At 40.0% G+C, this 27,862-nt stretch overlaps 1 long non-coding RNA gene across 1 annotated transcript; it reads right to left on the minus strand.

The window, feature by feature from the left end:
- Positions 1-17,906: 17,906 nt before the first annotated feature.
- Positions 17,907-19,542, minus strand: LOC106602641 (uncharacterized). The gene is made up of 4 exons (XR_001328260.2): positions 19,277-19,542; positions 19,121-19,153; positions 18,900-19,031; positions 17,907-18,809 (listed from the first exon to the last, which is right to left on the minus strand). It is a non-coding gene; the product is annotated as an uncharacterized LOC106602641 (long non-coding RNA).
- Between the last annotated feature and the right edge of the window lie 8,320 nt (positions 19,543-27,862).

Genomic DNA, 27,862 nt, shown 5'->3' on the forward strand with positions numbered 1-27,862 from the left:
AAGTTGGAAAGAGCGCTTCTCACGGGGGAGTTGGATAAGTCTCTAAATCAGTACCCTGAGCTGAACATAGATTCTCTTTCAGTGCAGTTGCCTCTATTTCACAACAAATACCCCTGTTGCAGCAGTGGAGAGGCAGCAGAGGTCCTCAGGAGGCTTCCAGTGGAGGTGCCGGGGTTGGTTGACCAAGTTGAGGTGCTGATCAGAATTTTGTTTGTGGTGCCAGTGTCTTCATGTGAGGCTGAGAGGAGTTTCAGTGCACTCCGCAGGTTAAAGACTTGGCTACGGTCTAGCATGGCCAAGAGAGACTGAACGGCATAGTTGTCTGTAATGTACATGAAGACAGGCTGGACAGTCTCAAGAGGGAAAATATCTGCCAGCAATTTGTTCGATCCATTGAAACCCGCAAATGTAAGTTTGGTTGTTTTGTTCATTAGTTCAGTAGTGTGTATAGCAGTGGTTCTCATTCTTTTTTGGGTCCTGGAACCCATGCATATTTTGAGGCAAGGCAGGCAAGGTTTTGAGCGTTCCTCAGGGATCCCCACCACTACAATGTTATATGTAAAGTTACTGGAAACCTTGTGGTACTGAATACGTTCATTGCACTTTTTTATTTCATGGACCCCTTGTAATTACACCAGGGACCCCGAGTTGTCCACGGACCCATGTTTGAGAACCCCTGGTGTATAGTATGATATTTGTTCTTTTCTTTAGTAGTTTTCAGTTTTTAGTACATGACAGTACACTTAGTAATGATTTATTTGATGTTATTTTATTTAAAATTGCATACTTTGTATGACATACTTGTTCATAGCTGTTGTTTGAAGAGTTGAGACAGTGACTGAACAATAAAAAAGTATTTTTGAAGGATATTTTTGGTTGATTTATTTGGGTTATTCATTGAAGTAGTTCTTTCACTTTTAGAACTGTACTTATTTTGAGTTCTTTGTTATTGTAAAGCTATTGTAGTAGACTCAGGCCAGTGGCATATATTTAATGACTATGTAAATGTATCAGAAAAAAAGTAAATAAAAAGGTAAATTCAATACTGAGACCAACTTTGTGATGGTTCTCTATGGAGATGATTTTTGATGAGATTGCAGCATGCTCATTGTATTTACAAAAACTGCAACCCTACACAGTGTACAGTACCATTTCCACCTACTGGCCTTTCTTGGTTTTGATGGTTGTAAATACAAACACCTGCAGACATACTGGACTGATAAGGAACACTGTTATAACTATTATTAGTAGTAGTTTTATAATGATTTAAAAAATTTGAACAAGTTGGGACAACCCTTCAGTTAACTAGCTATCAATTATCCAGTAGCAGTAATTATGGTTCCTCAATATACATTTAACATAATACACTGTAGGCTGTGTGTTACAGCACTACTTTTGGTGTCCCCCTCGGGAATTGCTCTTGAGAAAATTTCATGTAATTGTCCCCTCCAAAGTTGATATCAGATTTTCGCCCCTGCTCTTAGGAATGGCAAAGGTCCACTGACTTCAGAATTGATATCAGATTTGTTTTCTGTAAGCAGGAGGAGGCTGAGCAACACTGTGGATCTTACAGTATAGACCACGATCACTGTTATATATAGATCTCAAAATCTATTTTAAACTGATATTATATTTTTCACTGTTTGTACATGCTAACCAAAAAGGGTTTATTCAACAGAGGAAAGGTTCAGAAACTATTTCATATAATTGACGCATCTAAGAAAGAAAATGTACCCATTTGTTTGAATGTAGTTCTAATATATCATGGTGTCACGGTTGTTTAAAGGAGTGGACCAAAGCGCAGCGTGTGTATCGTTCCACATTTTATTAACACTGTGAAACTATGCAAGACATATAAATAAACTAATAAACAAAACAACAAACCGTGACGAAGAGGTGCAACATACACTTACTCAAAACAATCTCCCACAAATCCAGGTGGGAAAAACAACTACATAAGTATGATCCCCAATTAGAGACAACGATGACCAGCTGCCTCTAATTGGAGATCATCCCAAAAAACAACATAGAAATACAGAAACTAGAACATAACAACATAGAAAATGTAAACTAGACAAAACCCCGTCACGCCCTGACCTACTCACCATAGAAAATAAAAGCTTCTATGGTCAGGACGTGACACATGGACACATTGTATTTTCTATTTTTATTTCAGAAACAGACTGTTTGATAGATTTGCAGATAAACTTGTGGTATAATTACTATTTCATAATTAATTCTACTATTCCATATTTTTTGGGGTTGGATTGTTTATGACGATGGTATTACTAGAATTATCACTCTTTAGATTTTCCCTCCATTATCTTATTTACAATAAAGTCTGAAGCTAAGTACACACGTTTGTATAATAATACTGGCATCATTTAAATAAGTTACACATTTGACCTGACCTGGTCAGGAATAACTCAGAGCCCTATCCATCCATACCACTTTCCACACAACACGACATATTCTCTTCTATCATACTAAAGTTTTGTATGGATAACATTTGCATGTCAGGTGTTGTGATGTTGTTATCGTGAATGTGATGACATACTATTTATTGAATAATTAACTATGTTTATAATTACGTGATTAAATTAATCTTGTAACCATTAACTCAGTAACCTGGGGCTCCATGGAAAAAGTTTATTTAATGAGTTGGCGTTTTCCAAATTGACTAAAAGAATACCAGAATATCGATTTCATAGCAGTCACTAATTAATTAATTTCATCAGTCTCATTCTGAACGTCACATAATTCGTAAATCTGCAGAAACCCGGGTCTTACTAAATCATTCCGTACTAAACAAATTTGTTGTTTATTTGTTTACTAACAAGCTAAATTATAATATAAGTCAAACATACACAAACATTCTAGGTTATTGGTTAGAACTTAATACAATGGCAACAGGTCCCTTGCGGACCAACACAATATGACACGTGTTACACAAGATGGAGGTTTAAAGAAAGAGAGAGAAAGAAAGGGAGAGAGAAAGCGCACGAGAGAAAAGCACACTTGGATACATTGTAACCTGCTTAGTTTAGCCCTAACACTTTGCCCTGAACTGCCGCTCTTATGGGTCAGAATTATAATGAATGTATTTACTTGTTGAAGGTCTCCGTTGGGTATCTTTTCGTGGACCGAGTTCCGATTATTGGCATAGGTTTGGCCGATGCCCTTTTCTTCCGATGGCCGCGTCTCCTTCGTTACCGGGTGTAAGTCTCTGATTGTCCACACGATGTCACAATGTCCTTTCTCTTGGTTGTCTGTTTTCTTAGGAGGATAATCAGCCGTGTCGATGCTCCCAGCTTGGGTAGGAGGGCCGTGTAGACAACCATTGATTTGAAGAAAATAACCGGTTGGTTCTTCTTGAATTCACCTTCTTAGATACAGTAATCAACCACAGCCTTGATTGTTAAGAGGTTCCTTTGTCTTCTTCCTCGTGTTGCGTTTCGGGATCACGACTAGTCGTGAACCTTGGCTGCAGAGCGTGGTAAACTTAGTCTGCATGTACATTCTTAAGTCACATGTTTTATACTTACGGGTCACAAAGGGCATTTCCGTCTTCATGACATGCTGTCTGGGTTCCCTGGGGTGTAGCTCATTACAAGGCAATGTATTAGAACTTACTAGGTTCTCATTTAGACAACTAAAATCACAGTTGATCGTTACAAAAATGTTCTCTTTGATCTGGATATTTTCTACACAACGCACAGTAAGTAAACAGCATGTACATATTATGAAAACTCTTCAAGTTACAATGTTTTCGTTATAATGTCGGCATTTCACTTTTAATAAGATATCTTAAGCGACATTCATTTTCATAATTCATCTATCATTTTTACCACCTTTTTGGCTAATTAAATATCATGTCCAAAAGTCCATTTACTGCATGTTACAGTTCTGAGGTAGATTCTCCATAAGGCCCACACAGACATTCCAGTCCCAAACACTGAAGGACAAAGGATTCGTCTGCTGCCTTAAGATTTACAATGGCTTAAGGTGTCATAACCCTCCCCATCAATCCCTCTCTACCTCTCCCCCTCTGTGGGAGTGAGAGATGTCTCTGTATAGCTGTGATGGTAACCTGATCTTCACAGCCCAGTCATGACACAAGTGTGGTCCATCAAGTGAGGTGATGGGCAGCATCAGTTTACAGACAGGAGCAACTGGGGTGTGTGGGTGAGTGGTTGTGTGTTGTATTCCTCAAAAATGAAATTACATTGAATCGAATTAATCACTTCCAATGATTTCCCGCCCGTAGGGCAGAGTGCCACTAGTCTACTATAATATGTGAGGAGGCTACATTTAACAAAGACTGAGCAAATGTCAGAGGACATTTTCATTAACTTTTGCATACACAATTTGGTCTCTTTAGAATTCGATATCTACAGAAAGCCTTGTGTTCAACATGATAAAACGTGTCTGTTTCTCTAGCATGTCAAGAAAATGTATTATTTTTGGATAACATGCAGTAACAAGTAGGCCTACAGATGCAACAGCAACACATCCTCATCAATCACATTGATGGGTGTGGTTCCTGTCACACTGAGTAGGATATTTGCATGGCATGAGGTCCTTGGGTGTAGCTACAGAGGATGGCAATGTGATGTGCCACACAGGTGTGTTGACAGGTATTTGATTTAGCCTATAGATGTACCTAGCTCAGTTCTAAGGAGAGACACAATCGTAAAAAGACCTTGAAGACACAACCCACCAATCACGAACTTCAGGTTGGTTGACGCTATTTAATCTCTGAGATTAGCAGTGTAACTGAGTTAAGGGCCTTTGACATGACGAGTTAACATAGACAGACGTGACAAGAACATCACCATCTCTCACTTTCTCCCCCTCTCTCTCTCTCTCTGCCACAGTGATCATTGGAACTTCCAAACTGAGGTTTGAATTTAAAAAAAAATTGAATCCTCCAACCATTCCTCTGTCCATCTGGAACTTGATTTCGCTGTCACCACTGCCTGCTATGCAGTCAACCTCATCCTGAGTCTACCCACCAATGGCTATGTCCTGTGGCTGATACTGACCGGAGCCGGAGGGACGATGGCCTCAGAGTTCTTCGCTCTCAACTTGGCTGTATCTGAGATTCTCTACTGCCTGTGTGCTGTCTTTATCTTAGTCTACATACACCTCCCTATTCCCGCTGTCCTAGCTCTAGCAGCATTCTTTAGTGGTTTTGTGTTCAACGGCTGCCCCCTGTTCCAGTGCTGTATATGTTTTGAGCGCTACCTGGCAGTGGTCCACCCTGTGGTCTTCCTGAACTACAGGTCCCTGAGATACAAGGTGGGGTGTTCTGGATTGGTTTGGCTGCTTTTGATTGGGTTCTGTTTTAATTCTTTGCTTGTAAAAGACCACCAAATTGTGATATGTTATGTGTCTTTCTGTGAATTTCTGGTCTTACTTTCATTTATGTTATTCTGCTGCCTCTCAGTTCTCAGGGCTTTGAAACAGCCTGGGCCAGGGGAAGGGGAGAGAGAGAGGGAGGGGACAAATAACATGAAGATGAGGGCATTTAAGATCATTTTGATTATCACGGTGTCTATGATGGCAGACTACCTTCCATTGGTAGTGGTTTTACCTTTAATTGGAGTATTAGATTCTGGACAGTATTTTCATGCCAAATATGTGTGTTTCTACATCAGTGTGGTCAGTGGGTTTGTGCAGCCTCTACCTCCACAGGGCTGGGAAACTGCCCTTCATCAAAGGTCTCTGAGGGAGAGTTTATATTCCCAGTTTCATCTAATAAGGAGGGCCAATTGTAACCTGTTTACAACTGTTAAGTGAAAGCTTGCAAAGAGGTTGGTAGTTGTAGATGTGCTGGCCAATTTTTTTATGTGTTTAGGGTTGCAATATTCTGGTATCTTGACCTAAAAGGTTCTCCAGAAATCCTGGTCAGAAGATTCCTGTAATCAGGAGGGAATTACAAGGAAATCCTGAATTTTGTATCCCTAGGTTTGATTCATTCCCTTTTTTTCTGGGAAGATTACTTATCAATCTTCTTGCTAGTGCTTCACATTACATGTTTGTGTTTGTATTTAATAGTGAGATGGGACTAGAGGACCCACGTTAATCTTTTGTTAATTGTTTTAATCCTTCATATTCAATAAATGCTTGTGTTGAACTACTCATGTCTTTTACTTTTTGTAGAGAGTAGTTATAATTTTTTTTAACTATTAGAGGTCTTTGCATGCACATTTGGACTCTTAGATGGGTTTGAGTCCAGTCAGAGTAAACAGGCTGTTTGAATGCCAGGTCAAGGGAAATATTGTTGTGCTCTGCTCTGTGTCCAAAATGGGTTCCTATACCATATAATGCGTTCTGGTCAAAAGATGTGCACTGTATAAGGAATATGGTCCCATTTTGGATGCACTTTCAATAAATCATCAGTGTGACGTAACACACAGGTGGGGTATGGAAGGGTCGGGTAGAGCAGAGATTTGGATCAGTTCCAGCGTCTGTGATGGGCACAACCACAACACACCCCAGGGGACAGGGACGCTGCATCAATACAGGTTACCCAAAAAATTCTTTACGTTACAATTTGAATTTAAACCACAATTGAATAAAAACATCAAATGTAGGAAAATATATTGGGAAGGATTTTATCTCCCCTTAATCACATCACAAGCAACTTTTACCACTTGAATGTATACACAAATATAATACTTTTCTGGACACTAGGTTGTCAGAGTTAATATTTTGGTTTCATTTTGTTAAGATACTCCAGGACAGGAATTTTTCAGAGCAGATTCTGGATGAATACTTTTTTCTTCTTTCTATCTGTAAAATGCTAAAGAATTCCGTTTTGACAAATTTTTCTCAAGAAAGTTTATAGAGAATAAAAAATGTACAACATATCAATAAATCCCTATGGACAAGTCTCTGGAATATATTGAAGGATAGCCACACACAATGTGTTTTATGCAGATGCTTCCGAAGCTGAGAAAAGTGACTTGGCGTGTGGGAAGAGTTTGACTTTCAGGAAATGGCAGTTAAAAACATGTAGACTGAATCTAGACTACGACACGCCAAACACATTTTTAGACCCAATCGCCATCTCTTCAAACTAAGGTACTACATACACTATAGTCCAGTTTGTTACATTCTTTATGAAATGGGCATTTAAATTATGTGTAATTCAGTGTAGTGAGCTTTGGAATTAAGGATGTATGTCCATTTTAAAGTGGTTCATGTTCATGACATTCTTACGACGCTGTTATGATAAACTAATGAAAATATACCTTTTATCAAGATTTTTATTTTTGATTTTTATTGAGGCCGATAAGTAAAGCTTATTAAAGAGATAAATAGCAGTGATACTGCCAAAAGCAGTGTGCGGTTTCTTCTTTTTTATCATGTTACTTTTTGAAAATACTAATATTAACGGACCAATATACCAACAAATCTCAAAATTCATAGGTAGATGCAAAAATGTAATTTATCCTTAAATCTGAATATTGGAATATTCAGATGTTGACCCATTTTTAAACAGGCCATTTATATTTTCCAACAGGGCTATACATTTGGGTGAGTTTTTTTTTTCTCGCCTGATTAGCCTCATTTCACTGCCAAAAGTAAAATTAAACCATCTAGTGTTCAGCGAAATAACAATACAATGTCAAATACAGGTAGCCTAGTCAAATAATTAACATCCAATCACAATAACCGTTACTCTCTCGCGGGAAATCCACTGCAGCATCCACCGAGAGGCCTCTTGCTGCCAAGAGAGTGCCTGACAGCTTGAAAGACGTGTTGGACACTACAGTGAAAATTAATAACTTTGTTAAAGCAAAGCCCCTGAACTCTCATGTATATTCTGCACTATGCAATGATTTGGGCAGCCACCATGTAACGCTTTTAAAACATACAAAAGTGCGCTGGAAATCAAAGGGCGTTGTTTTGAGTAGAGAGATGAGCTTAAAGTTCTCTTTACTGAGCATAATTTTCACTTGTCTGACCGCTTGCAAGATGACGAGTTTCTCACACGACTGGCCTATCTGGGTGATGTTTTTCTCACCTGAATGATCTGAATCTAGGATTACAGGGACTCTTTACAACTACATTCAATGTGCGGGACAAAATTGAGGCTATGACTGGGAAGTTGGAGCTCGTCTCTGTCTGGGTTAACAAGGACCACACACAGGTCTTTCCATCATTGTATGATTTTTTTGTGTGCAAATTAACTCAAGCTTATGATTGGATTGGGCTGCGCTCAGAGTATCCTGCCTTGGCAAATCGCTCTGTTAAGACACTGATGCCCTTGCAAACACGTACCTATGTGAGAGTGGATTCTCGGCCCTAACTAGCATGAAAAATAAATACAGGCACAGATTGTGTATGGAAAATGATTTAAGACTGAGACTCTGTAACGACTGTCGTCTAATGGGGATCAAGATGCGGCGTGTGACATGCTCATATTCACATTTATTTAACTCAAAATCTAACAAAACAACAAAATGACCGTAAACAGTCCTGTCAGGAGCAACATACACAAAACAGGACAAAACACAGGAAAAAACACCCCTACTAAATAGGACCTTCCATTAGAGGCAACGAGGAACAGCTGCCTCCAATTGAAGGTCAACCCAAGAAACTTAAACATAGAAATAGACACACTAGAATAAACATAGAAATATACTAACATAGAACATAAACCAAAAACCCTGAAACACATAAAACAAACACCCCCTGCCACGCCCTGACCAAACTACAATAACGCCCTTTACTGGTCAGGACGTGACAGACTCTCTCCAGTACAACCCAACATTGCAGAGTTATGAGCATCCTTTCAAGCATGCCCTTCTCATTAACCTGTGGTGAGTTATTCACAATTTTTGATGAACAAATAAGGTTTTATATGTAAGATGGTTAAATAAAGAGCAAAATTATTGATTATTATAATATTGTTATTTGTGCGCTGGTCCTATAAGAGTTTTTTGTCACTTCCCAAAGGCCGGGTTGTGACACAAACTCACTCATTCTTATGTTTAATAAATGTATCGTATAGTGTGTGTGTGGCAGTGTCACTACTTCCGCCGAAGTCGGTCCCTCTCCTTGTTCGGGCGGTGTTCGGCGGTCGACAACACCGACCTTCTAGCCATCGCTGATCCATTTTTCATTTTCCATTGGTTTTGTCTTTCTTCACACCTGGTTCCAATCCCATCAATTGCATGTCGTGTATTTAACCCTCTGTTTCCCCTCATGTCCTTGTCGGTGATTGTTTGATTGTATGTTATGTCCAAGTTATGTTCTGGTGTGTGACGGGTTTTGCACCCACTTTTATTATTTTGTATATTTTGGTTTTCGGAGTTTTGTGAGCACTTACTAAACGACTCCGTTTATACCAAGTTCGTTCTCCTGCGCATGACTTCCCTGCCACCAGCACGCACCCATTTCAGGCAGGCTTACAATGATGACAAAAAACAACATTTGAGAGTGTGCTGACCCTGGTGCTAGAGGGGGTACGCAGCTGGAGGTTGAATGTTTTAAGGGGTACAGGACTATAAAAAGTTTGGGAACCACTGCCCTACAGTACATAGTACACAGGACTCTGGTCAAAAGTAGTGGACTATGAAGGGAAAAGGGTGACATTTGAGATGCATTCCAGAACTCAACCGTTCAATCCTCCATCTGTACCCACAGAAGCAGCTTCCAGAAAGGTGATGAACACTTCTGAAAGGGGAATTATTATTTCCCCTCTGTGGTCAACAACACCGGCCTTACATCTCAACCACAAACCTTATTGTGTCCCTTTCAATCAATCTCATTGTGAGTTTCCCCACAAATGCCTGTGTCCTGTGGCTGACAGTGACCGGAACCGGAGGAACGATGGCCTCAGAGTTCTTCACTCTCAACCTGACCATGACTGAAAAAATTCTCTGCCTGTTTGACATATTTTCTTTGAGTTATTACCCATGTGCTTATATTTGGTCTGCTGTGCAATTTTTCTCTGGTTTCTTGATTGGTGCTCAGCCCCTGTTCCAGAGCTGTGTCTGTGTGGAGCGCTACCTGGCAGTGGTCCACCCTGTGGCCTACCTAAAGTACAGACTCTTGAGATACAGGGTCGGAATCACTGGTTTAGTCTGGTTGATTGTGATCAGGTTCTGTTTGGACACATTTTTCATAGGTTTGTTTGCTCCCTACTTTAGACTGGCCATGAGCGCTGACATCGTGATTTTATTAATGATGTCATTCTGCTACCTCTCAGTTCTCTGAAACGCTCCGAGCAGTGGGAAGGGGAGAGGGAGGGGACAAACAACATGAAGATAGTATAATTTTGATAATTCTTATAGCTTTGGTGGTGAACTACCTCACAATGCTAATGGTAGCAGCTCTTTACAGGAGGTTAGGATCCAGATTACATCAGGCTTTGATTGTGTCTCTCATCATTGCTGTGGTGACTAGGTTTGTATAGTTCATCCACTACCTCCACAGGGCTGGGATACTGCCCTGTATCAGAGTTCTCTCAGGAAGAGGTAACTTCCTTTTATGTGGTGTTCAACCTTTCCAAGTTCTCTCACGTCACCCCGCTCCTCCGCACACTCCACTGGCTTCCAGTTGAAGCTCGCATCTGCTACAAGACCATGGTGCTTGCCTACGGAGCTGTGAGGGGAACGGCACCTCCGTACCTTCAGGCTCTTATCAGTCCCTACACCCAAAGAAGGGCACTGCGTTCATCCACCTCTGGCCTGCTCGCCTCCCTACCTCTGCGGAAGCACAGTTCCTGCTCAGCCCAGTCATAACTGTTCGCTGCTCTGGCACCCCAATAGTGGAACAAGCTCCCTCACGACGCCAGAACAGCGGAGTCAATCACCACCTTCCGGAGACACCTGAAACCCCACCTCTTTAAGGAATACCTGGGATAGGATAAAGTAATCCTTCTAACCCCCCCCCCCCCAAAAAAAAGATATAGATGTACTATTGTAAAGTGGTTGTTCCACTGGATATCATAAGGTGAATGCACCAATTTGTAATTCGCTCTGGATAAGAGCGTCTGCTAAATGACGTAAATGGATGAAAAACGTACCCAAATTAAACGGCGGGCCCAGGAACTAGAATATGCATATTATTAGTAGATCTGGATAGAAAACACTCGGAAGTTTCTAAAACTGTTTGAATGATGTCTGTGAGTGTAACAGAACTCATATGGCAGGCAAAACCCTGAGAAAAATCTAACCGAGAAGTGAGAATTCTGGTGCTTGTAGTCCTTTCAAGTCCTTGCCTTTCTAACAGACAGTGAGTTAGGGTTCATTTTGCACTTCCTAAGGCTTCCACTAGATGTCACCAGTCTTTAGAGAGTTGTTATGATGAACAGAGACCAAATGAGAAGGCTGAGAAGTTGGTGACCCCGGGAATGAGACGCGCATTTACACGAGAGGTAGCTCCACATTCCAAAATGTTTTTCAAGACACTTGTTTCGTCCGGTTGGAATATTACTGAATCTTCACGTTCTAAAGGCCCTAAAGATTGATGCTTTACAACGTTTGACATGTTTGAACGAACGTAAATAGATTTTATTTTTTTACTTTTCTTCGTGAACAACAAGGAGCTATTTGGACATAAATTATGGAGTTTATCGATCGAAACAACATTTATTGAGGACCTGGGATTCCTGGAAGTGCCTTCTGATGAAGATTACTTAAGGTAAGCGAATATTTCTAGTTTTATTTATGCTTTTAGATGACTCAAAAATGGCAGCTATCTGTATTGCTTGATGTCTTTTTCTGACCGCAGTACTCAGATTATTGCAAAGTGTGCTTTCCACGTAAAGTTATTTTGAAATCGGACAACGTGGTTGGATTCAGGAGATGTTTATCTATAATTCTTTGAATAACAATTTAATATTTTATCAAGGTTTATGAATAGTATTTTTGTAAATCGGTGTGCTGATCCACCGGCAGTTTTGGAGGCAAAATATTTTCTGAACGTCACGAGCCATTGTAAAATGCTGTTTTTGGATATAAGTATGAACTTGATCGACCAAAAAAATGCATGTATTGTGTAACATGATGTTCTAGGAGTATCATCTGATGAAGATCATCAAAGGTTAGTGCTGCATTTAGCTGTGTTTTGGGTTTTTGTGATGCATGCTAGTTGCTTGGAAATGGCTGTGTGGTTTTTATGTCTATGTACTCTCCTAACATAATCTAATGTTTTGCTTTCGCTGTAAAGCCTTTTTGAAATCAGACAACGTGGTTCGATTCAGGAGAGGTGTATCGATAAAATTGTGTAAAATAGTCCTATGTTTGAGAACTTTGAATTATGACATTTTGTGGTTTTACATTTGGCGTTCTGATTTGTCACTGGCTGTTGAATAGTGTGGGACGATTTCGTCCCACATCCCCTAGAGAGGATAAATTACAATATTTTCTCTGGAAGACCTTTTATTTTCTCTATTTTCAAGAACTACAGACAATTACACTAACTTTGGTAAACTCTAAAATAATCTAAATGTATGTGTTGTGCCATGTATTTTTATTCTCAGTCCACAGAATGGAACACCTATTATTGAACCATGATAACGTGAGTTACCAATGATATACACTAGTCATTTCTGGGAAATAGATCCTTGTTTCTATCGCTTCTAGCATATTTATTTTGACCCCATTCCTGAAAGCTCACCCTTCCAGGAAAACATATGTTTGTTCCCCCACAATGTAAACCCTTTATAACAATCCCATATGTGTGGATTATGTCTGGATTTAGGACTAGCAGAGCATACTTATAAAGCAAAAAGCAAGGGGATGACAGTTGAGAAAATAGGCAAAATAATGAAAAAGAATCGAATCCACAATTACATAATATGCAATGAACTACTGACTTTTTCATTTGTAAATCATTATTATAACCCAAATGAAACCTTTGGTTTATACGTGTCTACAACTCACAAGTATTATTAAAAATGTGTAAGAAATTGAAATACATAATATATGTACCCCATCTCAATTTTCACAAGGGACATATTCTGAACTTTTAAACAAAATTGTAAACTCTTTACATATACTGCTACTTTCACATAACAAAATACAATGTCAGTGTCAGTGTATGCATCCTTCGATGCTGTGGGGAATGTGTTATATCATGTACATGTTCCCCCCATAGATATTCCTTAACATCCTAGATACTAGTACATTAGTAGTACATAACCGTGTAATAGTGTTGTACTACAGTACGGACCTGTCTTCTGGATATGTGTAGTACTGTATATAAAACATCAGTGACTCTTTGATTCAACAAAAGTTCTTGTTCTCTACAGTTTAACATAAACAATATTTCACTCCACTCTAAAAATATACTTTTGGATTATAAACATGTAAATAAAAAATAGAATAGGAATACTAAAATAGCCCATGTATCGTCATGTCATATACATCATAACCCGAGGGGGTTCACAGTTGTTCAAATGTTGCATATACATTTTTTAGTATCTCAATATTAAGAATGTAAGAATGTCTAATAAACAACTATATTGTATACATTAATAATATTATTTTGTCAGAAATATAAAAATATAATAATAATAAAGTTTTACCTGCACCGGAATGCCGACGATACAGTTGTGTACTCTATCGTCCGCCCTGCTGATCATGCTCTATCTGAACTACATTATGCTTTCATTATTTTGCATAAAATCTGTATTGACCTTAAATTATTATTGAATACATGTAAAACAAAGTACATGTTGTTTTCTCGGGTGTACAAAAATTATTCTAATGATTGAAGTGTATGTATGTCACGTCCTGACCATAGAAAGCTTTTATTTTCTATGGTAGAGTAGGTCTGGGCGTGACTGGAGGGTTGTTCTAGTTTATATTTTCTATGTGGGGTTCTAGGTTCATTTTCTATGTTGGTGATTCGTATGATTCCCAATTAGAGGCAGCTGGTTATCGTTGTCTCTAATGGGGGATCATACTTAAGTAGCTTTTTTTTCCACCTGTGGGTTATGGGATATTGTTTATGTTTAGTTGCCTGTTAGCACTGCATTGTCGTCACGGTTCGTTTATTCTTTATTTGTTTTGTCTTTGCCTAAGTTTCACTTTATTCATAAAAATTATGTGGAACTCTACGTACGCTGCGCCTTGGTCCGATCATTATTACAAAGAACATGACAGAATATCCCATCAACAAAGGACCAAGCAGCGTGCCCGGGAGGTAATGGCATCCTGGTCTTTGGAGGAGATTAGGGAGAGAATATCCTGGACATGGGACAAAATAGTGGCAGGAGACAAGAGCCTGCCATGGAAGCAGGCAGAAGCAGCGAACGAGGGACAGCGACGAAGTCGGGGAGGAAGGCCACAGAAACCCCAATAAAAAAAATGTTGGGGGGGGCACATGGAGTAGTTGGCGGAGCCGAGGAGTGAACCAGAGCGTGTCTGGGAGAATTTGGAGGAGAGAGAAATGGGAGAGTTGTTGAGTTGGTGGAGGATGCACAGATTTTGCCCAAAGGAACGTGTTGTCAGTTTGGTGCCACTTGAGTCAGCTCCCCGTACTCGTCCTGAGAAGTGTGTCAAAGTTCCGGAACAATTGATGCCGGCTATACGGACCAGGTCTTCAGTACGTCTCCACAGCCCGGTACGTCCTATGCCTGCTCCTCGCACTCTCCCTGAAGTGCGTGTCCCCGGTCCGGTACGTCCTGTGCCTGCTCCTCGCACTCTCCCTGAATTGCATGTCCCCAGTCAGGTACGTCCTGTGCCTACTCCTCACACTCTCCCTGAAGTGCATGTCCCTAGTCAGGTACGTCCTGTACCTGCTCCTCGCACTCTCCCTGAAGTGCGTGTCCCCAGTCAGGTACGTCCTGTGCCTACTCCTCACACTCTCCCTGAAGTGCATGTCCCTAGTCAGGTACATCCTGTGCCTGCTCCCCGCACTCGCCCTGAAGTGCATGTCACAGGTCTGGCGCCACCTGTGCCAGCCCCACGCATCAGGCCTCCAGTGTGCCTTCCCGTTCCAGAGCTTCCGGCGACAGTTCCCAGTCCAGAGCTTCCGGCGACGGTTACCGGTCCAGAGCTTCCGGCGACGGTTACCGGTCCAGAGCTTCCGGCGACGGTTACCGGTCCAGAGCTTCCGGCGACGGTTACCGGTCCAGAGCTTCCGGCGACGGTTCCCGGTCCAGAGCTTCCGGCGATGGTTCCCGGGTCCGGAACCTCCTGTGATGGTCAACGGTCCAGAACCTCCAGCTCCATGGCCGGAGCCTTCCCCTGCGCTGATGCCCAGTCTAAGCATGGCGTCCAGTCCAGCTCAAAGGCCAGAGTCTTATTCTGCGTTGGTGCCCAGTCCAGGCACAGCGTCCAGTCCTGCTCCATGGCGGGAGCTTTCCCCTGCGCCGATGTCCAGTCCAAGCATGGCGTCCAGTCCAGCTCCATGGCAGGAGCCCTCCTCTGCGTGGATGCCCAGTCCGGACACGGCGTCTAGCCTGGGTCCATGGATGGATCCGCGGGATGAGCGGGTTCTTCGGCCCGCACCAGAGCCACCACCAAAGATGGTGGATCCGAGAGCTGAGCAGGTTCTTCGTCCCGCACCAGAGCCGCCACCGGCACTAGACCCTCCCCCCCCCCCAACCCTCCCTTTTTGTTTCAGGTTTTGCGGTCGGAGTCTGCACCTTTGGGGGGGAACTGTCACGTCCTGACCATAGAAAGCTTTTATTTTCTATGGTAGAGTAGGTCAGGGCGTGACTGGGGGGGTTGTTCTAGTTTATATTTTCTATGTGGGGTTCTAGGTGCAATTTCTATGTTGCTGATTTGTATGATTCCCAATTAGAGGCAGCTGGTTATCGTTGTCTCTAATTGGGGATCATACTTAAGTAGCGTTTTTTCCACCTGTGGGTTATGGGATATTGTTCATGTTTAGTTGCCTGTTAGCACTGCATTGTCGTCACGGTTCGTTTATTCTTTATTTGTTTTGTCTTTGCCTAAGTTTCACTTTATTCATAAAAATTATGTGGAAGTCTACGTACGCTGCGCCTTGGTCCGATCGTTATTACAAAGAACGTGACAATGTACCTAGTATGTTGTATTAGTATAGACGTTAAGCTGACTTATTAACATATTGATGAGTTAGGTAATTAAGAAGCTGAATATAAAAAAGGGGCTTCTTACATAGAAATAGGTCAGGCCTCTTGCTTAATACTACAAAGCAGATCATTCAATCTATGTTCTTAATGGTTCTAGACTATGTTGAAATAATCTATATGAATGCAGCGGCCACTTCATTAAAAACTTTAGATGCATTTGATCGTAGATCATTTTGTTTTATAAAGGGTACATGTTCAGTACACATCTCTGCATTCTCTATTATAAAGTAGGCTGACCGTCTTTGAGGTCACGTAGGTCAATTTGTTGCTCTCTTTGCCTTTATAAAGCTCTTTGACCTACTGTAAACTCCCTCAGTTGTTAACATCTACAATAATCATTCGACGTACGAGTCAGAGTTATCATACCCGGTGTCAGGGATTGCTAACTCTGGAAATTCCTTTGGTCAGTACAGAGTTAGGTAAATCAGCTCTTTGTCCCCCTTACATGGGGAATAATCTCCAAGCTGCTCTAAACATTGATGTTTTTGGTGTCTCTAGGTTAATCTCTAGACTGCTGAATGTGGCCTGTTACAGCTTACTTACAAAACCTTTAAAAGGAGTTTGTGAAACATTCATATGTAAAACATATTTAACACGTATTGCTTGTTACAGAAGACTACTGTTGTACATTGAATAGCCATTCAGCCCTGTTACATCTTGATGTGATGGCTCTCTATGTCTGTACATAGTGTGAAAAGTGGTTTCCATAAAGTGATTACCCCCTAAACCTGAATCTGAAATTACCTTTATGATCTTTCTTACCAATATTACTTTGGGGATTTAATCTCCCTCTTTTCAAAATCCTCACTGTGTACATGCACCGAGCATCCAAAGGCTCCAGCCATTGGATGCTCAGTGCATGTGCAAAGAAAAAGAACACAATTCAACCATTGCTGGCTGGTTGCGAAAACAACGACATTGCAAGTAGTCATGATAAGGTTTTCAATGTTTTCTTGTCGGAGTTTTAGGGTTTTGCATATGACTGTGCATTATATGATGTCGTAATAGGGAAGAGGATCAGATCAAGCCTATTGGTAATCTTGATCAAATATTGACCCCAAAAATGCACACACCGGTTATTGGTTAATTCCACAGCTGTTTGCATTGCTAGGTAGTGTATTAGCATGGTATGAGACAAGATAAATAATACAATTTAAGTAAAGTATAAATAAACAGTATTATCCTCAATTGAGAGTTGAATAAAAAAGTGTTATCGCATCAAATTCAAAAATCTTTCAGAATGTACCTTTTTTCAGTATAGAATGGCATGTATACATATTATATTACAACATTTATGTGTTTTGTCTTAGTGATTGTTCTTTAGTAAATAGGAAACTCGACAGTGTGTTAGTCCGAGAAACATTATTTAGATAGTTGTTTTGTGAAACCTTGAAATGTACACAATGAGAAGTAATATTGTAACAACAGTTTCAACGGGGGTAATTGTATCAAATATATATCTTTGCATGTTTGAATTAGAGCTCCTTTATAATGTTTTCATCACTGCCTGGTTCTGGGTATGTCTCGCATGTAACATAATAATACTAAAGATTTTGATAATAATATCTTTTTTTTTTTTTAAATAATACAAATCTGTCAAACAACTGTATTTGTTAAAACCCTTTTTTGCATCTTCAATAGTTATAACCGTTAATGTTGGATGCCCCCAAATCAATTATTTTCGGTCTCAGCTGAGTATCCTGTAGATGTTTTAAATAATTGAACGACTAGTGGAATCTGTGTTGGTAGCTGGACAGGTAGTATGACTGACAGTGAAGGTGAACAGGTTCCAGAGGAATGGATGAGACTGAGGCAGGAATTCCTTTAACCATAATGTGGTATATTTACTGAGTAGTCTGTGCTGCATAACAAAATAAACAGAATAACAGGTATCCCAATCAAATTCAAAACATGTATCCAAGCAAATTCATAATCATAAAGATCAAATCATAACAATCTTTCATTATTACCATAATTCAGGAATTCAACAATCCCGTTCATTATGAAGTCAATAGGAAACATCCTTGAGTCATTTATGCTCGTAACTATTTATCATAATCATGAGAAGAATAATACATACAGTGATCGCTTATTCAATCTATAATACCCATTAGGTTGATATCAGAATCGATCAGTTCAGCAGACAATGGCGTTTCATATTTCACCCTTTCAAGTGGCTTCATGTGTACATGTAATTTCATGACAGCGAGATCGAGCGCTGGCGATTTCCTCATTTTATGGGGTTGAGATCTGTCGGACATTTCCCCCCGACCTAATTAAATCGCCCCTGGTCCACCTGTGTAAATGGCCATGAAGTCAAGGATTCTTCCACCAACTACAGGGTCCTTTTCTACAATAATATTACAATATATTTATACATAATATATACATTTTATCATAAAAAATACATACAATTGACATAAAGACATATCATAAAGATCGTTGTCCTCCAGTTTTAGAATATCTTGACGGAATATTGTTTCTATCTCAGAAATAGCTGATTCAAGATGGCTGGCCGCTGTGCGTTGCGTCTTGGGGTCGAGAATATGGCGCGATTGGCTTGAGGTTCCCTGGGGTGTTGATGTGATGGTTATAACCTCTGTTCTTTGTGTGTTTGTAAAAACGTTCGTACAAAACGGTAGAATACTGTCTGTTTCATCGGCTCCTCCGTAGTCGTTCAGAGTCCATAATGCAGCAGGGATCCTTCTTGGGGGACTGTCAGCTGTAAACACAAAAATAGCTTTTAAAATAGGGTGCACACTTTTTGTTTTTAATGTCTAAATATTCTTATGGATTTTTTGGGGGGACTTACGTCGATAGTGTGATGGTGAAGGGCTTCGTAAAGGACCGGGTGATGTCTCGGTTTGAACCACGGATTTCTCAGCTAATGACGGCTGCTCCAAATCAATTATTCCTGGTAGCAGCTGGGTAAATGTTGGATATCCTACAAACGTTAGATAATATTAACATATATTTATACGAAATATATACATTTTAACTTATAAAATACATGCATTTGGCCTAAATACATACCTGAAAATTCGTTGTCCACCCGTTTTAGAATATCTGAAAAAAAACACATATAACGTCTGTTTAATATTAGAACAATATCAAATTGTAATATCCAAACAATTCCAAGAAAAAATACCTAACGCACCCAAATCTAAAATATTATTTTCACTAACTCACCTTCAAAAAGCTCCATGAGAAAGGATTCAAAGATGATCTTTTAGCTGTTCGGTCTTCCACGGTTCTGGGCTGCTGGCCTGGCGTTTGGAGTTGCGTTAAAGCTGTTCGTACTGAAGAGGGGGTGTTTGTTTTATGTGGTTCGGGGTTTGTTGGGCTATGGTATTATGTAAGAGGGGTGTTTGTTTAGAGTGTTCCGGGGTTTTTGGTCTATGTTCTAGGTTAGTGTTTTTCTATGTTCAGTCTAATTTTCTACTTCTATGTTTAGGGTTTGTTGATTGACCTTCAATTGGAGGCAGCTGTTCCTTGTTGCCTCTGATTGAAGGTCCTATGTATAGGGGTGTTTTTGTAATGGGATTTGTGGATAGTTGTTTCCTGTTTTGTGTCTGTGCACATGACAGGACTGTTTAGTAGCGGTCGTTGTTTTGTTTATGTGATTTGTTTGTTTTTCCTTCTTTTGATTTAATAAACAATATGAGTATACACGTTCCCGCTGCACCTTGGTCTAATCCTTACGACGCCCGTTACAGGTAATGAGGTGGCCATGATGTTGCAATAGAAATCAGCTGTGTCATCATAGTCTGGCATTCTCTGGATTTATGGTATTTTGAAGACAATTGCAAACTCTGAGAAAAACAAGGTTGAATCATGATGACGTCAGTTCCCGACTTGCCCCACCTGCCCTGAAAGCCGGGTCGCCACTGGATACATTTAGTGGGTTAGTAAGGAATTCAAGTAAATATATTGAAACATGCAATACAAATAATATATACTCTGCTTCAATATTTTATGTCCCACTGACATTATGTTGGAAGACATATGTGCTGAAAGTTTGGAAAAACAGGACACAATTTTGTATGTTTTTTCAACCCCCAATTTGCACCACTTCTATAGGATGACCTATGTATGGTATAGGGTGCCATTTTGGACAGAGAATAGAGCACAGACAATAGGAGTGACTGTGCCCCTGCCTGCCTGCACTCATTTGGTATATCATATTTCCCTTGACCTGACATGCAAATAACCTATTTACTCGGACTGGACCCAAACCCATCTAAGAGACCCAAATGTATATGCAAAGACCACTAATAATTTTTACACATTTTCTTACTGCACGTTTGCCAAAATACATGTAGTTCAACATACGATTTTATTGAATATTAAGGATAAAAAGTACAAATAAACATTTAAAATACATTTGTTTAAGCCTTGAAATTATTTTGGTCTTATTGTCTAATCTCACTATTAAATACAAACAAAAAGATGCAATGTGTAGCACTAGCAAGAAGATTGATAAGTAATCTTCCCAGATAAGAGGGAATTAATCAAACCTAGGGTTGCAAAATTCTGGATTTCCTGGTAATTTCCTCCTGATTATGGGAATCTTCCGACCAGGATTTCTGGATAACATTTTCGGTAAAGTTACCTAGATATTGCAACCCTAATCAAAACACACACTATTTGTGACCTGTTGCCACAAAAAAAGAACAAACACCATTGTAAATATATCCCATCTATACGTTTACTGATTTTCCCATAGTACTTTAACTATTTGAACATCGTCCCAACACTATATAGACATAATATGACATTTGACATTTCTTTATTCTTTTGGAACTTCTGTGAGTGTAATATTTACTGTAAGTTTGTATTGTTTATTTCACATTTGTTTATCTACTTTACTTGCTTTGGCAATGTTAACATATGTTCCCCATGCCAATAAACCCTTGATTTTAATTGAGAGATAGAAGTAACAATAACAACACCGTCATGTTAACTCTTCCGATCAAAACATCATTCAGAATATCAATGTTTACACTTTCCGTTGAAAATAACATACATTGAATTGAAAGGAATTTCAATACAAACATTTCACTCTGTTACAGTGAAAATATCAGACTGAAAAGTTGAACCTGACCTCTGTGATTGGTGTCTCCTCTCTTCCTGGCCGTTTGCGATTGTCTCTCCTTAGAACTGAGCTAGGTACATGTATAGGCTAAATCAAATTCCTGCCAACACACCTGTGTGGCATATCACATTGCCAGCCTCTGTAGCTACACCCAAGGACCACATGCCATGCAGATATCCTTCTCAGTGTGACCGGAACCACAACTACCAATGTGATTGATGAGGATTTATAGGTATTGATACTGTAGGCCTACTTGTTAAACACAGTGCTGGTTGGTGGTACTACATCCTAGCCCAAAATAGTATGTTCTTGAAATGCTCAAGGAAATAAGTTATTTATCAAATAGTATACAAGGCTTACTAAAGAGACCAACATGTGTATGCAAAGGTTAATGTAGTGTCCTCTGACATTTGCTCAGTCTTTGTTAGCTGTAGCCTCCTCACTTCAATTATAGTAGTACATGTGGCACTCATTGGATCTGATTAATTCTATTAAATACAAGTTAATTGTAACGAGCCTCGTAAGGATTGGACCAAGGTGCAGCGGGAACGTGTATACTCATCATCTTTATTTAATAAAAAGAAGGAAAAAACAAACCACGTATAGAAAAACAATGACCGACACTAACAGTCCTGTCAGGTGCACAGACACAAAACAGGAGACAACTACCCACAAATCCCATGACAAAAACACCCCTAATAAATAGGACCTTCAATTAGAAGCAACGAGGAGCAGCTGCTTCCAATTGAAGGTCAAACCAATTAACTAAACATAGAACTAAACAACCTAGATCTAACATAGCCCAACAAACCCCGAGACACTCTAAACAAACACCCCCTGCCACGTCCTGACCAAACTACAATAACAAATAACCCCTTTTCCTGGTCAGGACGTGACATTAATCTTTTGAGGATTACAACACAGAACCACTCATCCTCACCCACACATCTCAGTGCTCCCGTCTGTAAACTGATGCTGCCCTTCCCCTCACTTGATGGACCACACCTGACATGCAAATGTGATCCATTGGTTATGACAACACTTTAGTACGATTGAAGAGAACATGCCGTGTTTTGTGGAATGTGTTAGGGATGGATATGGCCCTGAGTTATTCCTGATCAGGTCAGGTCAAATGTGTCACTTATTTAAATTATTTTTTTAATGTAAAATGCAATTTGTCAATGATTTACAACAACTACATTCAAACAAACATATATATTAGTTGCTTCAATTCTATTAAAAAATTGACATTTATTTTTCTGGTTGAATAAACCTTGTTTGGTCAGCATTTACAAGCAGTTTACAATCTAGCTGCAGTTTTAAAGGATTTTGAGATCTACATTTGACAGTGAAAGTGGTCTAGAAGATCCAGAAACGTGCTCAGCCTCCTCCTGCTTACAGAAATACAATTTGTAGCCAATTGTAAAGTCTGTGGATGTCAGCCACTCCTAAGATACTCATATAACATCACAATAAATGTGTTGCTATTTTAATTGAAACGTCAACAGGACTAACTTTTTGATTATAAACTACAGTTTATAACATTATATGTTCATTATATCCACTAAATACAAACTTTTTATAACATTATTTGTACAATATCTATCACATAAGTATAGTTTAAAATTGGAAATTATGTATGTCAGAAATCATAATAAGTGTCACGTTCTGACCAGTAAAGGGGTTATTTTTTATTGTAGTTTGGTCAGGACGTGGCAGGGGGTGTTTGTTTTATGTGGTTTGGGATTTGTTGGGCTATGTGTTTAAGTAATAGGGGTGTTTGTTTAGAGTGTTCCTGGGGTTTTGGTCTATGTTCTATGTTAGTGTATTTCTATGTTCTAGTCTAGTCTTTCTAGTTCTATGTTTAGTTTATTGATTTGGCCTTCAATTGGAGGCAGCTGTTCCTCGTTGCCTCTGATTGAAGGTTCTATGTATACGGGTGTTTTGGTTATGGGAATTGTGGGTAGTTACTTCCTTGTTTAGTGTATGTTGAACCTGACAGGACTGTTATTGTCGGTCGTTGTTTTTGTATACGTGTTTTTGTTCGTTTTTCCTTTTATCATTAAAAAGAAGATGAGTATACACTTTCCCGCTGCACCTTGGTCCAATCTTTACGACACCCGTTACAATAAGTCAAACTAAATATCTTGTTGATGCTATACTTCAGAGCAGTGACATATAACAGGACACTCACACTACTCACTACCTTCAGCAACCTTGTTGCCAAAACCTCCCTTCAGCGGTTTATCTTCTGAACAGCATGTAAAACAACATGTTGGTTGTTAGCCTATCCAGCACAGTGTCAAAGCTATCTAGCGAGACCCTCCCTTCTCCAATTGGCTATCGAGCGGTCTCATCACTGATTATTTTCATAAAGTTGGAAACTTCTTGAACTTTAGTCAGATCTCTCCTGTTGCCAACTGTTAAATTACTGAATGTGTCCTCTGATAGGATATGATGCATTTCTAGTAGCTTAGTAACTGAAAGTAGTGAGCATTATTAACACCACGTAAAAGGAAGTTACCTCTTCCTGAGAGAACTCTGATACAGGGCAGTTTCCCAGCCCTGTGGAGGTAGTGGATGAACTATACAAACCTAGTCACCACAGCAATGATGAGAGACACAATCAAAGCCTGATGTAATCTGGATCCTAACCTCCTGTAAAGAGCTGCTACCATTAGCATTGGGAGGTAGTTCACCACCATAGCTATAAGAATGATCAAAATGATATTATCTTCATATTGTTTGTCCCCCCCCTCTCCCCTTCCCACTGCTCGGGGCGTTTCAGAGAACTGAGAGGAAGCAGAATGACATAACTGATAAAACCACAACGTCAGCGCTCATGGTCAGTCTAAACTAGGGAGCAAACAAACCTATGAAAAATGTGTCCAAACAGAACCAGATCACAATCAACCAGACTAAACCAGTGATTCCGACCCTGTATCTCAAGAGTCTGTACTTTAGGTAGACCACAGGGTGGACCACTGCCAGGTAGCGCTCCACACAGACATAGCACTGGAACAGGGGCTGAGCACCAATCAAGAAACCAGAGAAAAATTGCACAGCAGACCAAATATAAGCACATGGGAAGTAATAACTCAAATAAAATATGTCAAACAGGCAGAGAATTTTTTCAGTCATGGTCAGGTTGAGAGTGAAGAACTCTGTGGCCATCGTTCCTCCGGTTCCGGTCACTGTCAGCCAAAGGACCCAGGCATTTGTGGGGAAACTCAGAATGAGGTTGATTGAATGGGACACAACTAATAAGGTTTGTGGTTGAGATGTAAAGCCGGTGTTGTTGACCACAGAGGGGAAATAATAATCCCCCTTTCAGAAGTGTTCATCGCCTCTCTGGAAGCTGCTTCTGTGGGTACAGATGGAGGATTGAACGGTTGAGTCCTGGAATGCATCTCAAATGTCACCCTTTTCCCTACATAGTCCACTACTTTTGACCAGAGTTCTGTGTACTATGTACTGTAGGGCAGTGGTTCCCAAACTTTTTATTGTCCCGTACCCCTTAAAATATTCAACCTCCAGCTGCGTACCCTCTCTAGCATCAACAACTAACACCCCACGAAGCATCGTTACCCATCGCGCCACAAAAGCCGCGGCCCTTGCAATGCAAGGGGAAACCCTACTTCAGGTCTCAGAGTGAGTGACGTCACCGATTGAAACGCTATTAGCGCGCACCACCGCTAACTACTAGCCATTTCACATCGGTTACACGTGCTGGTGGCAGGGAAGTCATGTGCAGGAGAACGAACTTGGTATAAACGGAGTCGTTTAATAAGTGCTCACAAAAATCCGAAAACGAAAATATACAAAATAATAAAAGTAGGTGCAAAACCCGTCACACACCAGAACATAACATACAATCAAACAATCACCGACAAGGACATGAGGGGAATCAGAGGGTTAAATACACAACATGTAATTTATGGGATTGGAACCAGGTGTGAAGGAAAATAAGACAAAACCAATGGAAAATGAAAAATGGATCAGCGATGGCTAGAAGGTCGGTGTCGTCGATCGCCGAACACCGCCCGAACAAGGAGAGGGACCGACTTCGGCGGAAGTAGTGATACTGCCATACACACACTATACGATACATTTATTAAACATAAGAATGAGTGAGTTTGTGTCACAACCCGGCCTGTGGGAAGTGACAAAAAACTCTTATAGGACCAGCGCACAAATAACAATATAATAATAATCAATAATTTTGCTCTTTATTTAACCATCTTACATATAAAACCTTATTTGTTCATCAAAAATTGTGAATAACTCACCACAGGTTAAAATGAGAAGGGCAGGCTTGAAAGGATGCTCATAACTCTGCAAAGTTGGGTTGTACTGGAGAGAGTCTGTCACGTCCTGACCAGTGAAGGGGGTTATTTGTTATTGTAGTTTGGTCAGGGCGTGGCAGGGGGTGTTTGTTTTATGTGTTTCTGGGTTTTTGGTTAATGTTCTATGTTTGTTCTAGTGTGTCCATTTCTATGTTTAAGTTTCTTGGGTTGACCTTCAATTGGGGGCAGCTGTTCCTCGTTGCCTCTAATTGAAGGTCCTATTTAGTAGGGGTGTTTTTTTTCCTGTGTTTTGTGGGTGGTTGTTTCCTGTTTTGTGTATGTTGCACCTGACAGGGCTGTTTACGGTCATTTTGTTAGATTTTGAGTTAAATAATTAGAATATGAGCACGTCACACGCCGCGTCTTGGTCCCCATTAGACGACAGTCGTTACAGAGTCTCAGTCTTAAATCATTTTCCATACACAATCTGTGCCTGTATTTAGTTTTCATGCTTGTGAGGGTGAGAATCCACTCTCACATAGGTACGTGGTTGCAAGGGCATCAGTGTCATAACAGAGCGATTTGCCAAGGCAGGATACTCTGAGCGCAGCCCAATCCAATCGTAAGCTTGAGTTAATTTGCACACGAAAAATCATGCAATGATGGAAAGACCTGTGTGTGGTCCTTGTTAAAGGTGGCGGAGTTGCAATCTACTGTAGAGATTGTCCCGCACATTGAATATAGTTGTAGAGAGTCCCTGTAATCCTAGATTCAGATCATTCAGGAGAGAAAAACATCACCCAGATAGGCCAGTCGTGTGAGAAACTCGTCATCATGCAAGCGGTCAGACAAGTGAAAATTATGCTCAGTAAAGAGAACTTTAAGCTCATCTCTCTACTCAAAACAACGCATCAATATTTTTCCCTTTGATAACCAGCACACTTTTGTATGTTTTAAAAGCGTTACATGGTGGCTGCCCAAATCATTGCATAGAGCAGAAAATACACGAGAGTTCAGGGGCTTTGCTTTAACAAAGTTATTAATTTTCACTGTAGTGTCCAACATGTCTTTCAAGCTGTCAGGCATTCCCTTGGCAGCAAGAGGCCTCTCGGTGGATGCTGCAGTGGATTTCCCGCGAGAGAGTAACGGTTAATGTGATGGGATGTTAATTATTTGACTAGACTTGACTTCAGATTTAAGGATAATTGACATTTTTGCATCTACCTATGAATTTTGAGATTTGTTGGTATTTTGGTCCGTTAATTTTAGTTTTTTCAAAAAGTAACATAAGAAGAAACCGCACACTGCTCTTGGTAGTATCACTGCTCTCTTTAATAAGCTTTACTTATCGGCCTCAATAAAATCAAATATAAAAATCTTGATAAAAGGTATATTTTCATTAGTTTATCATAACAGCGTCGTAAGAATGTCATGAATATGAACCACTTTAAAATGGACATACATCCATAATTCCAAAGCTCACTACACTGAATTACACATCATTTAAATGCCCATTTCATAAAGAATGTAACAAACTGGACTATACTGTATGTAGTAACTTAGTTTGAAGAGATGGCGATTGCGTCTAAAAATGTGTTTTGTCGTGTCGTAGTCTAGATTTAGTCCACATGTTTTTAACTGCCATTTCCCGAAAGTCAAACTCTTCCCACACGCCAAGTCACTTTTCTCAGTTTCGGAAGCATCTACATAAAACACATTGTGTGTGGCTATCCTTCAATATATTCCAGAGACTTGTCCATAGGGATTTATTGATATGTTGTACATTTTTTATTCTCTATAAACTTTCTTGAGAAAAATTTGTCAAAACGGAATTCTTTAGCATTTTACAGATAGAAAGAAGAAAAAAGTATTCATCCAGAATCTGCTCTGAAAAATTCCTGTCCTGGAGTATCTTAACAAAATGAAACCAAAATATTAAGTCTGACAACCTAGTGTCCAGAAAAGTATTATATTTTTGTATACATTCAAGTGGTAAAAGTTGCTTGTGATGTGATCAAGGGGAGATAAAATCCTTAAAAATATATTTTCCTACATTTGATGTTTTTATTCAATTGTGGTTTAAATTCAAATTGTAATGTAAATTATTTTTTGGGTAACCTGTATTGATGCAGCGTCCCTGTCCCCTGGGGTGTGTTGTGGTTGTGTCTGTCACAGACGCTGGAACTGATCCAAATCTCTGCTCTACCCGACCCTTCCATACCCCACCTGTGTGTTACGTCACACTGATGATTTATTCAAAGTGCGTCCAAAATAGCACCATATTCCCTATACAGTGCACATCTTTTGACCAGAACCCATTATATGGTATAGGAACCCATTTTGGACACACACCAGAGCACAACAATATTTCCCTTGACCTGACATTCAAATAGC

The sequence above is a fragment of the Salmo salar genome, chromosome 04 (assembly GCF_965601325.2).
Source record: "Salmo salar chromosome 04, fSalSal1, whole genome shotgun sequence".
NCBI classification, from domain to species: domain Eukaryota; kingdom Metazoa; phylum Chordata; class Actinopteri; order Salmoniformes; family Salmonidae; genus Salmo; species Salmo salar.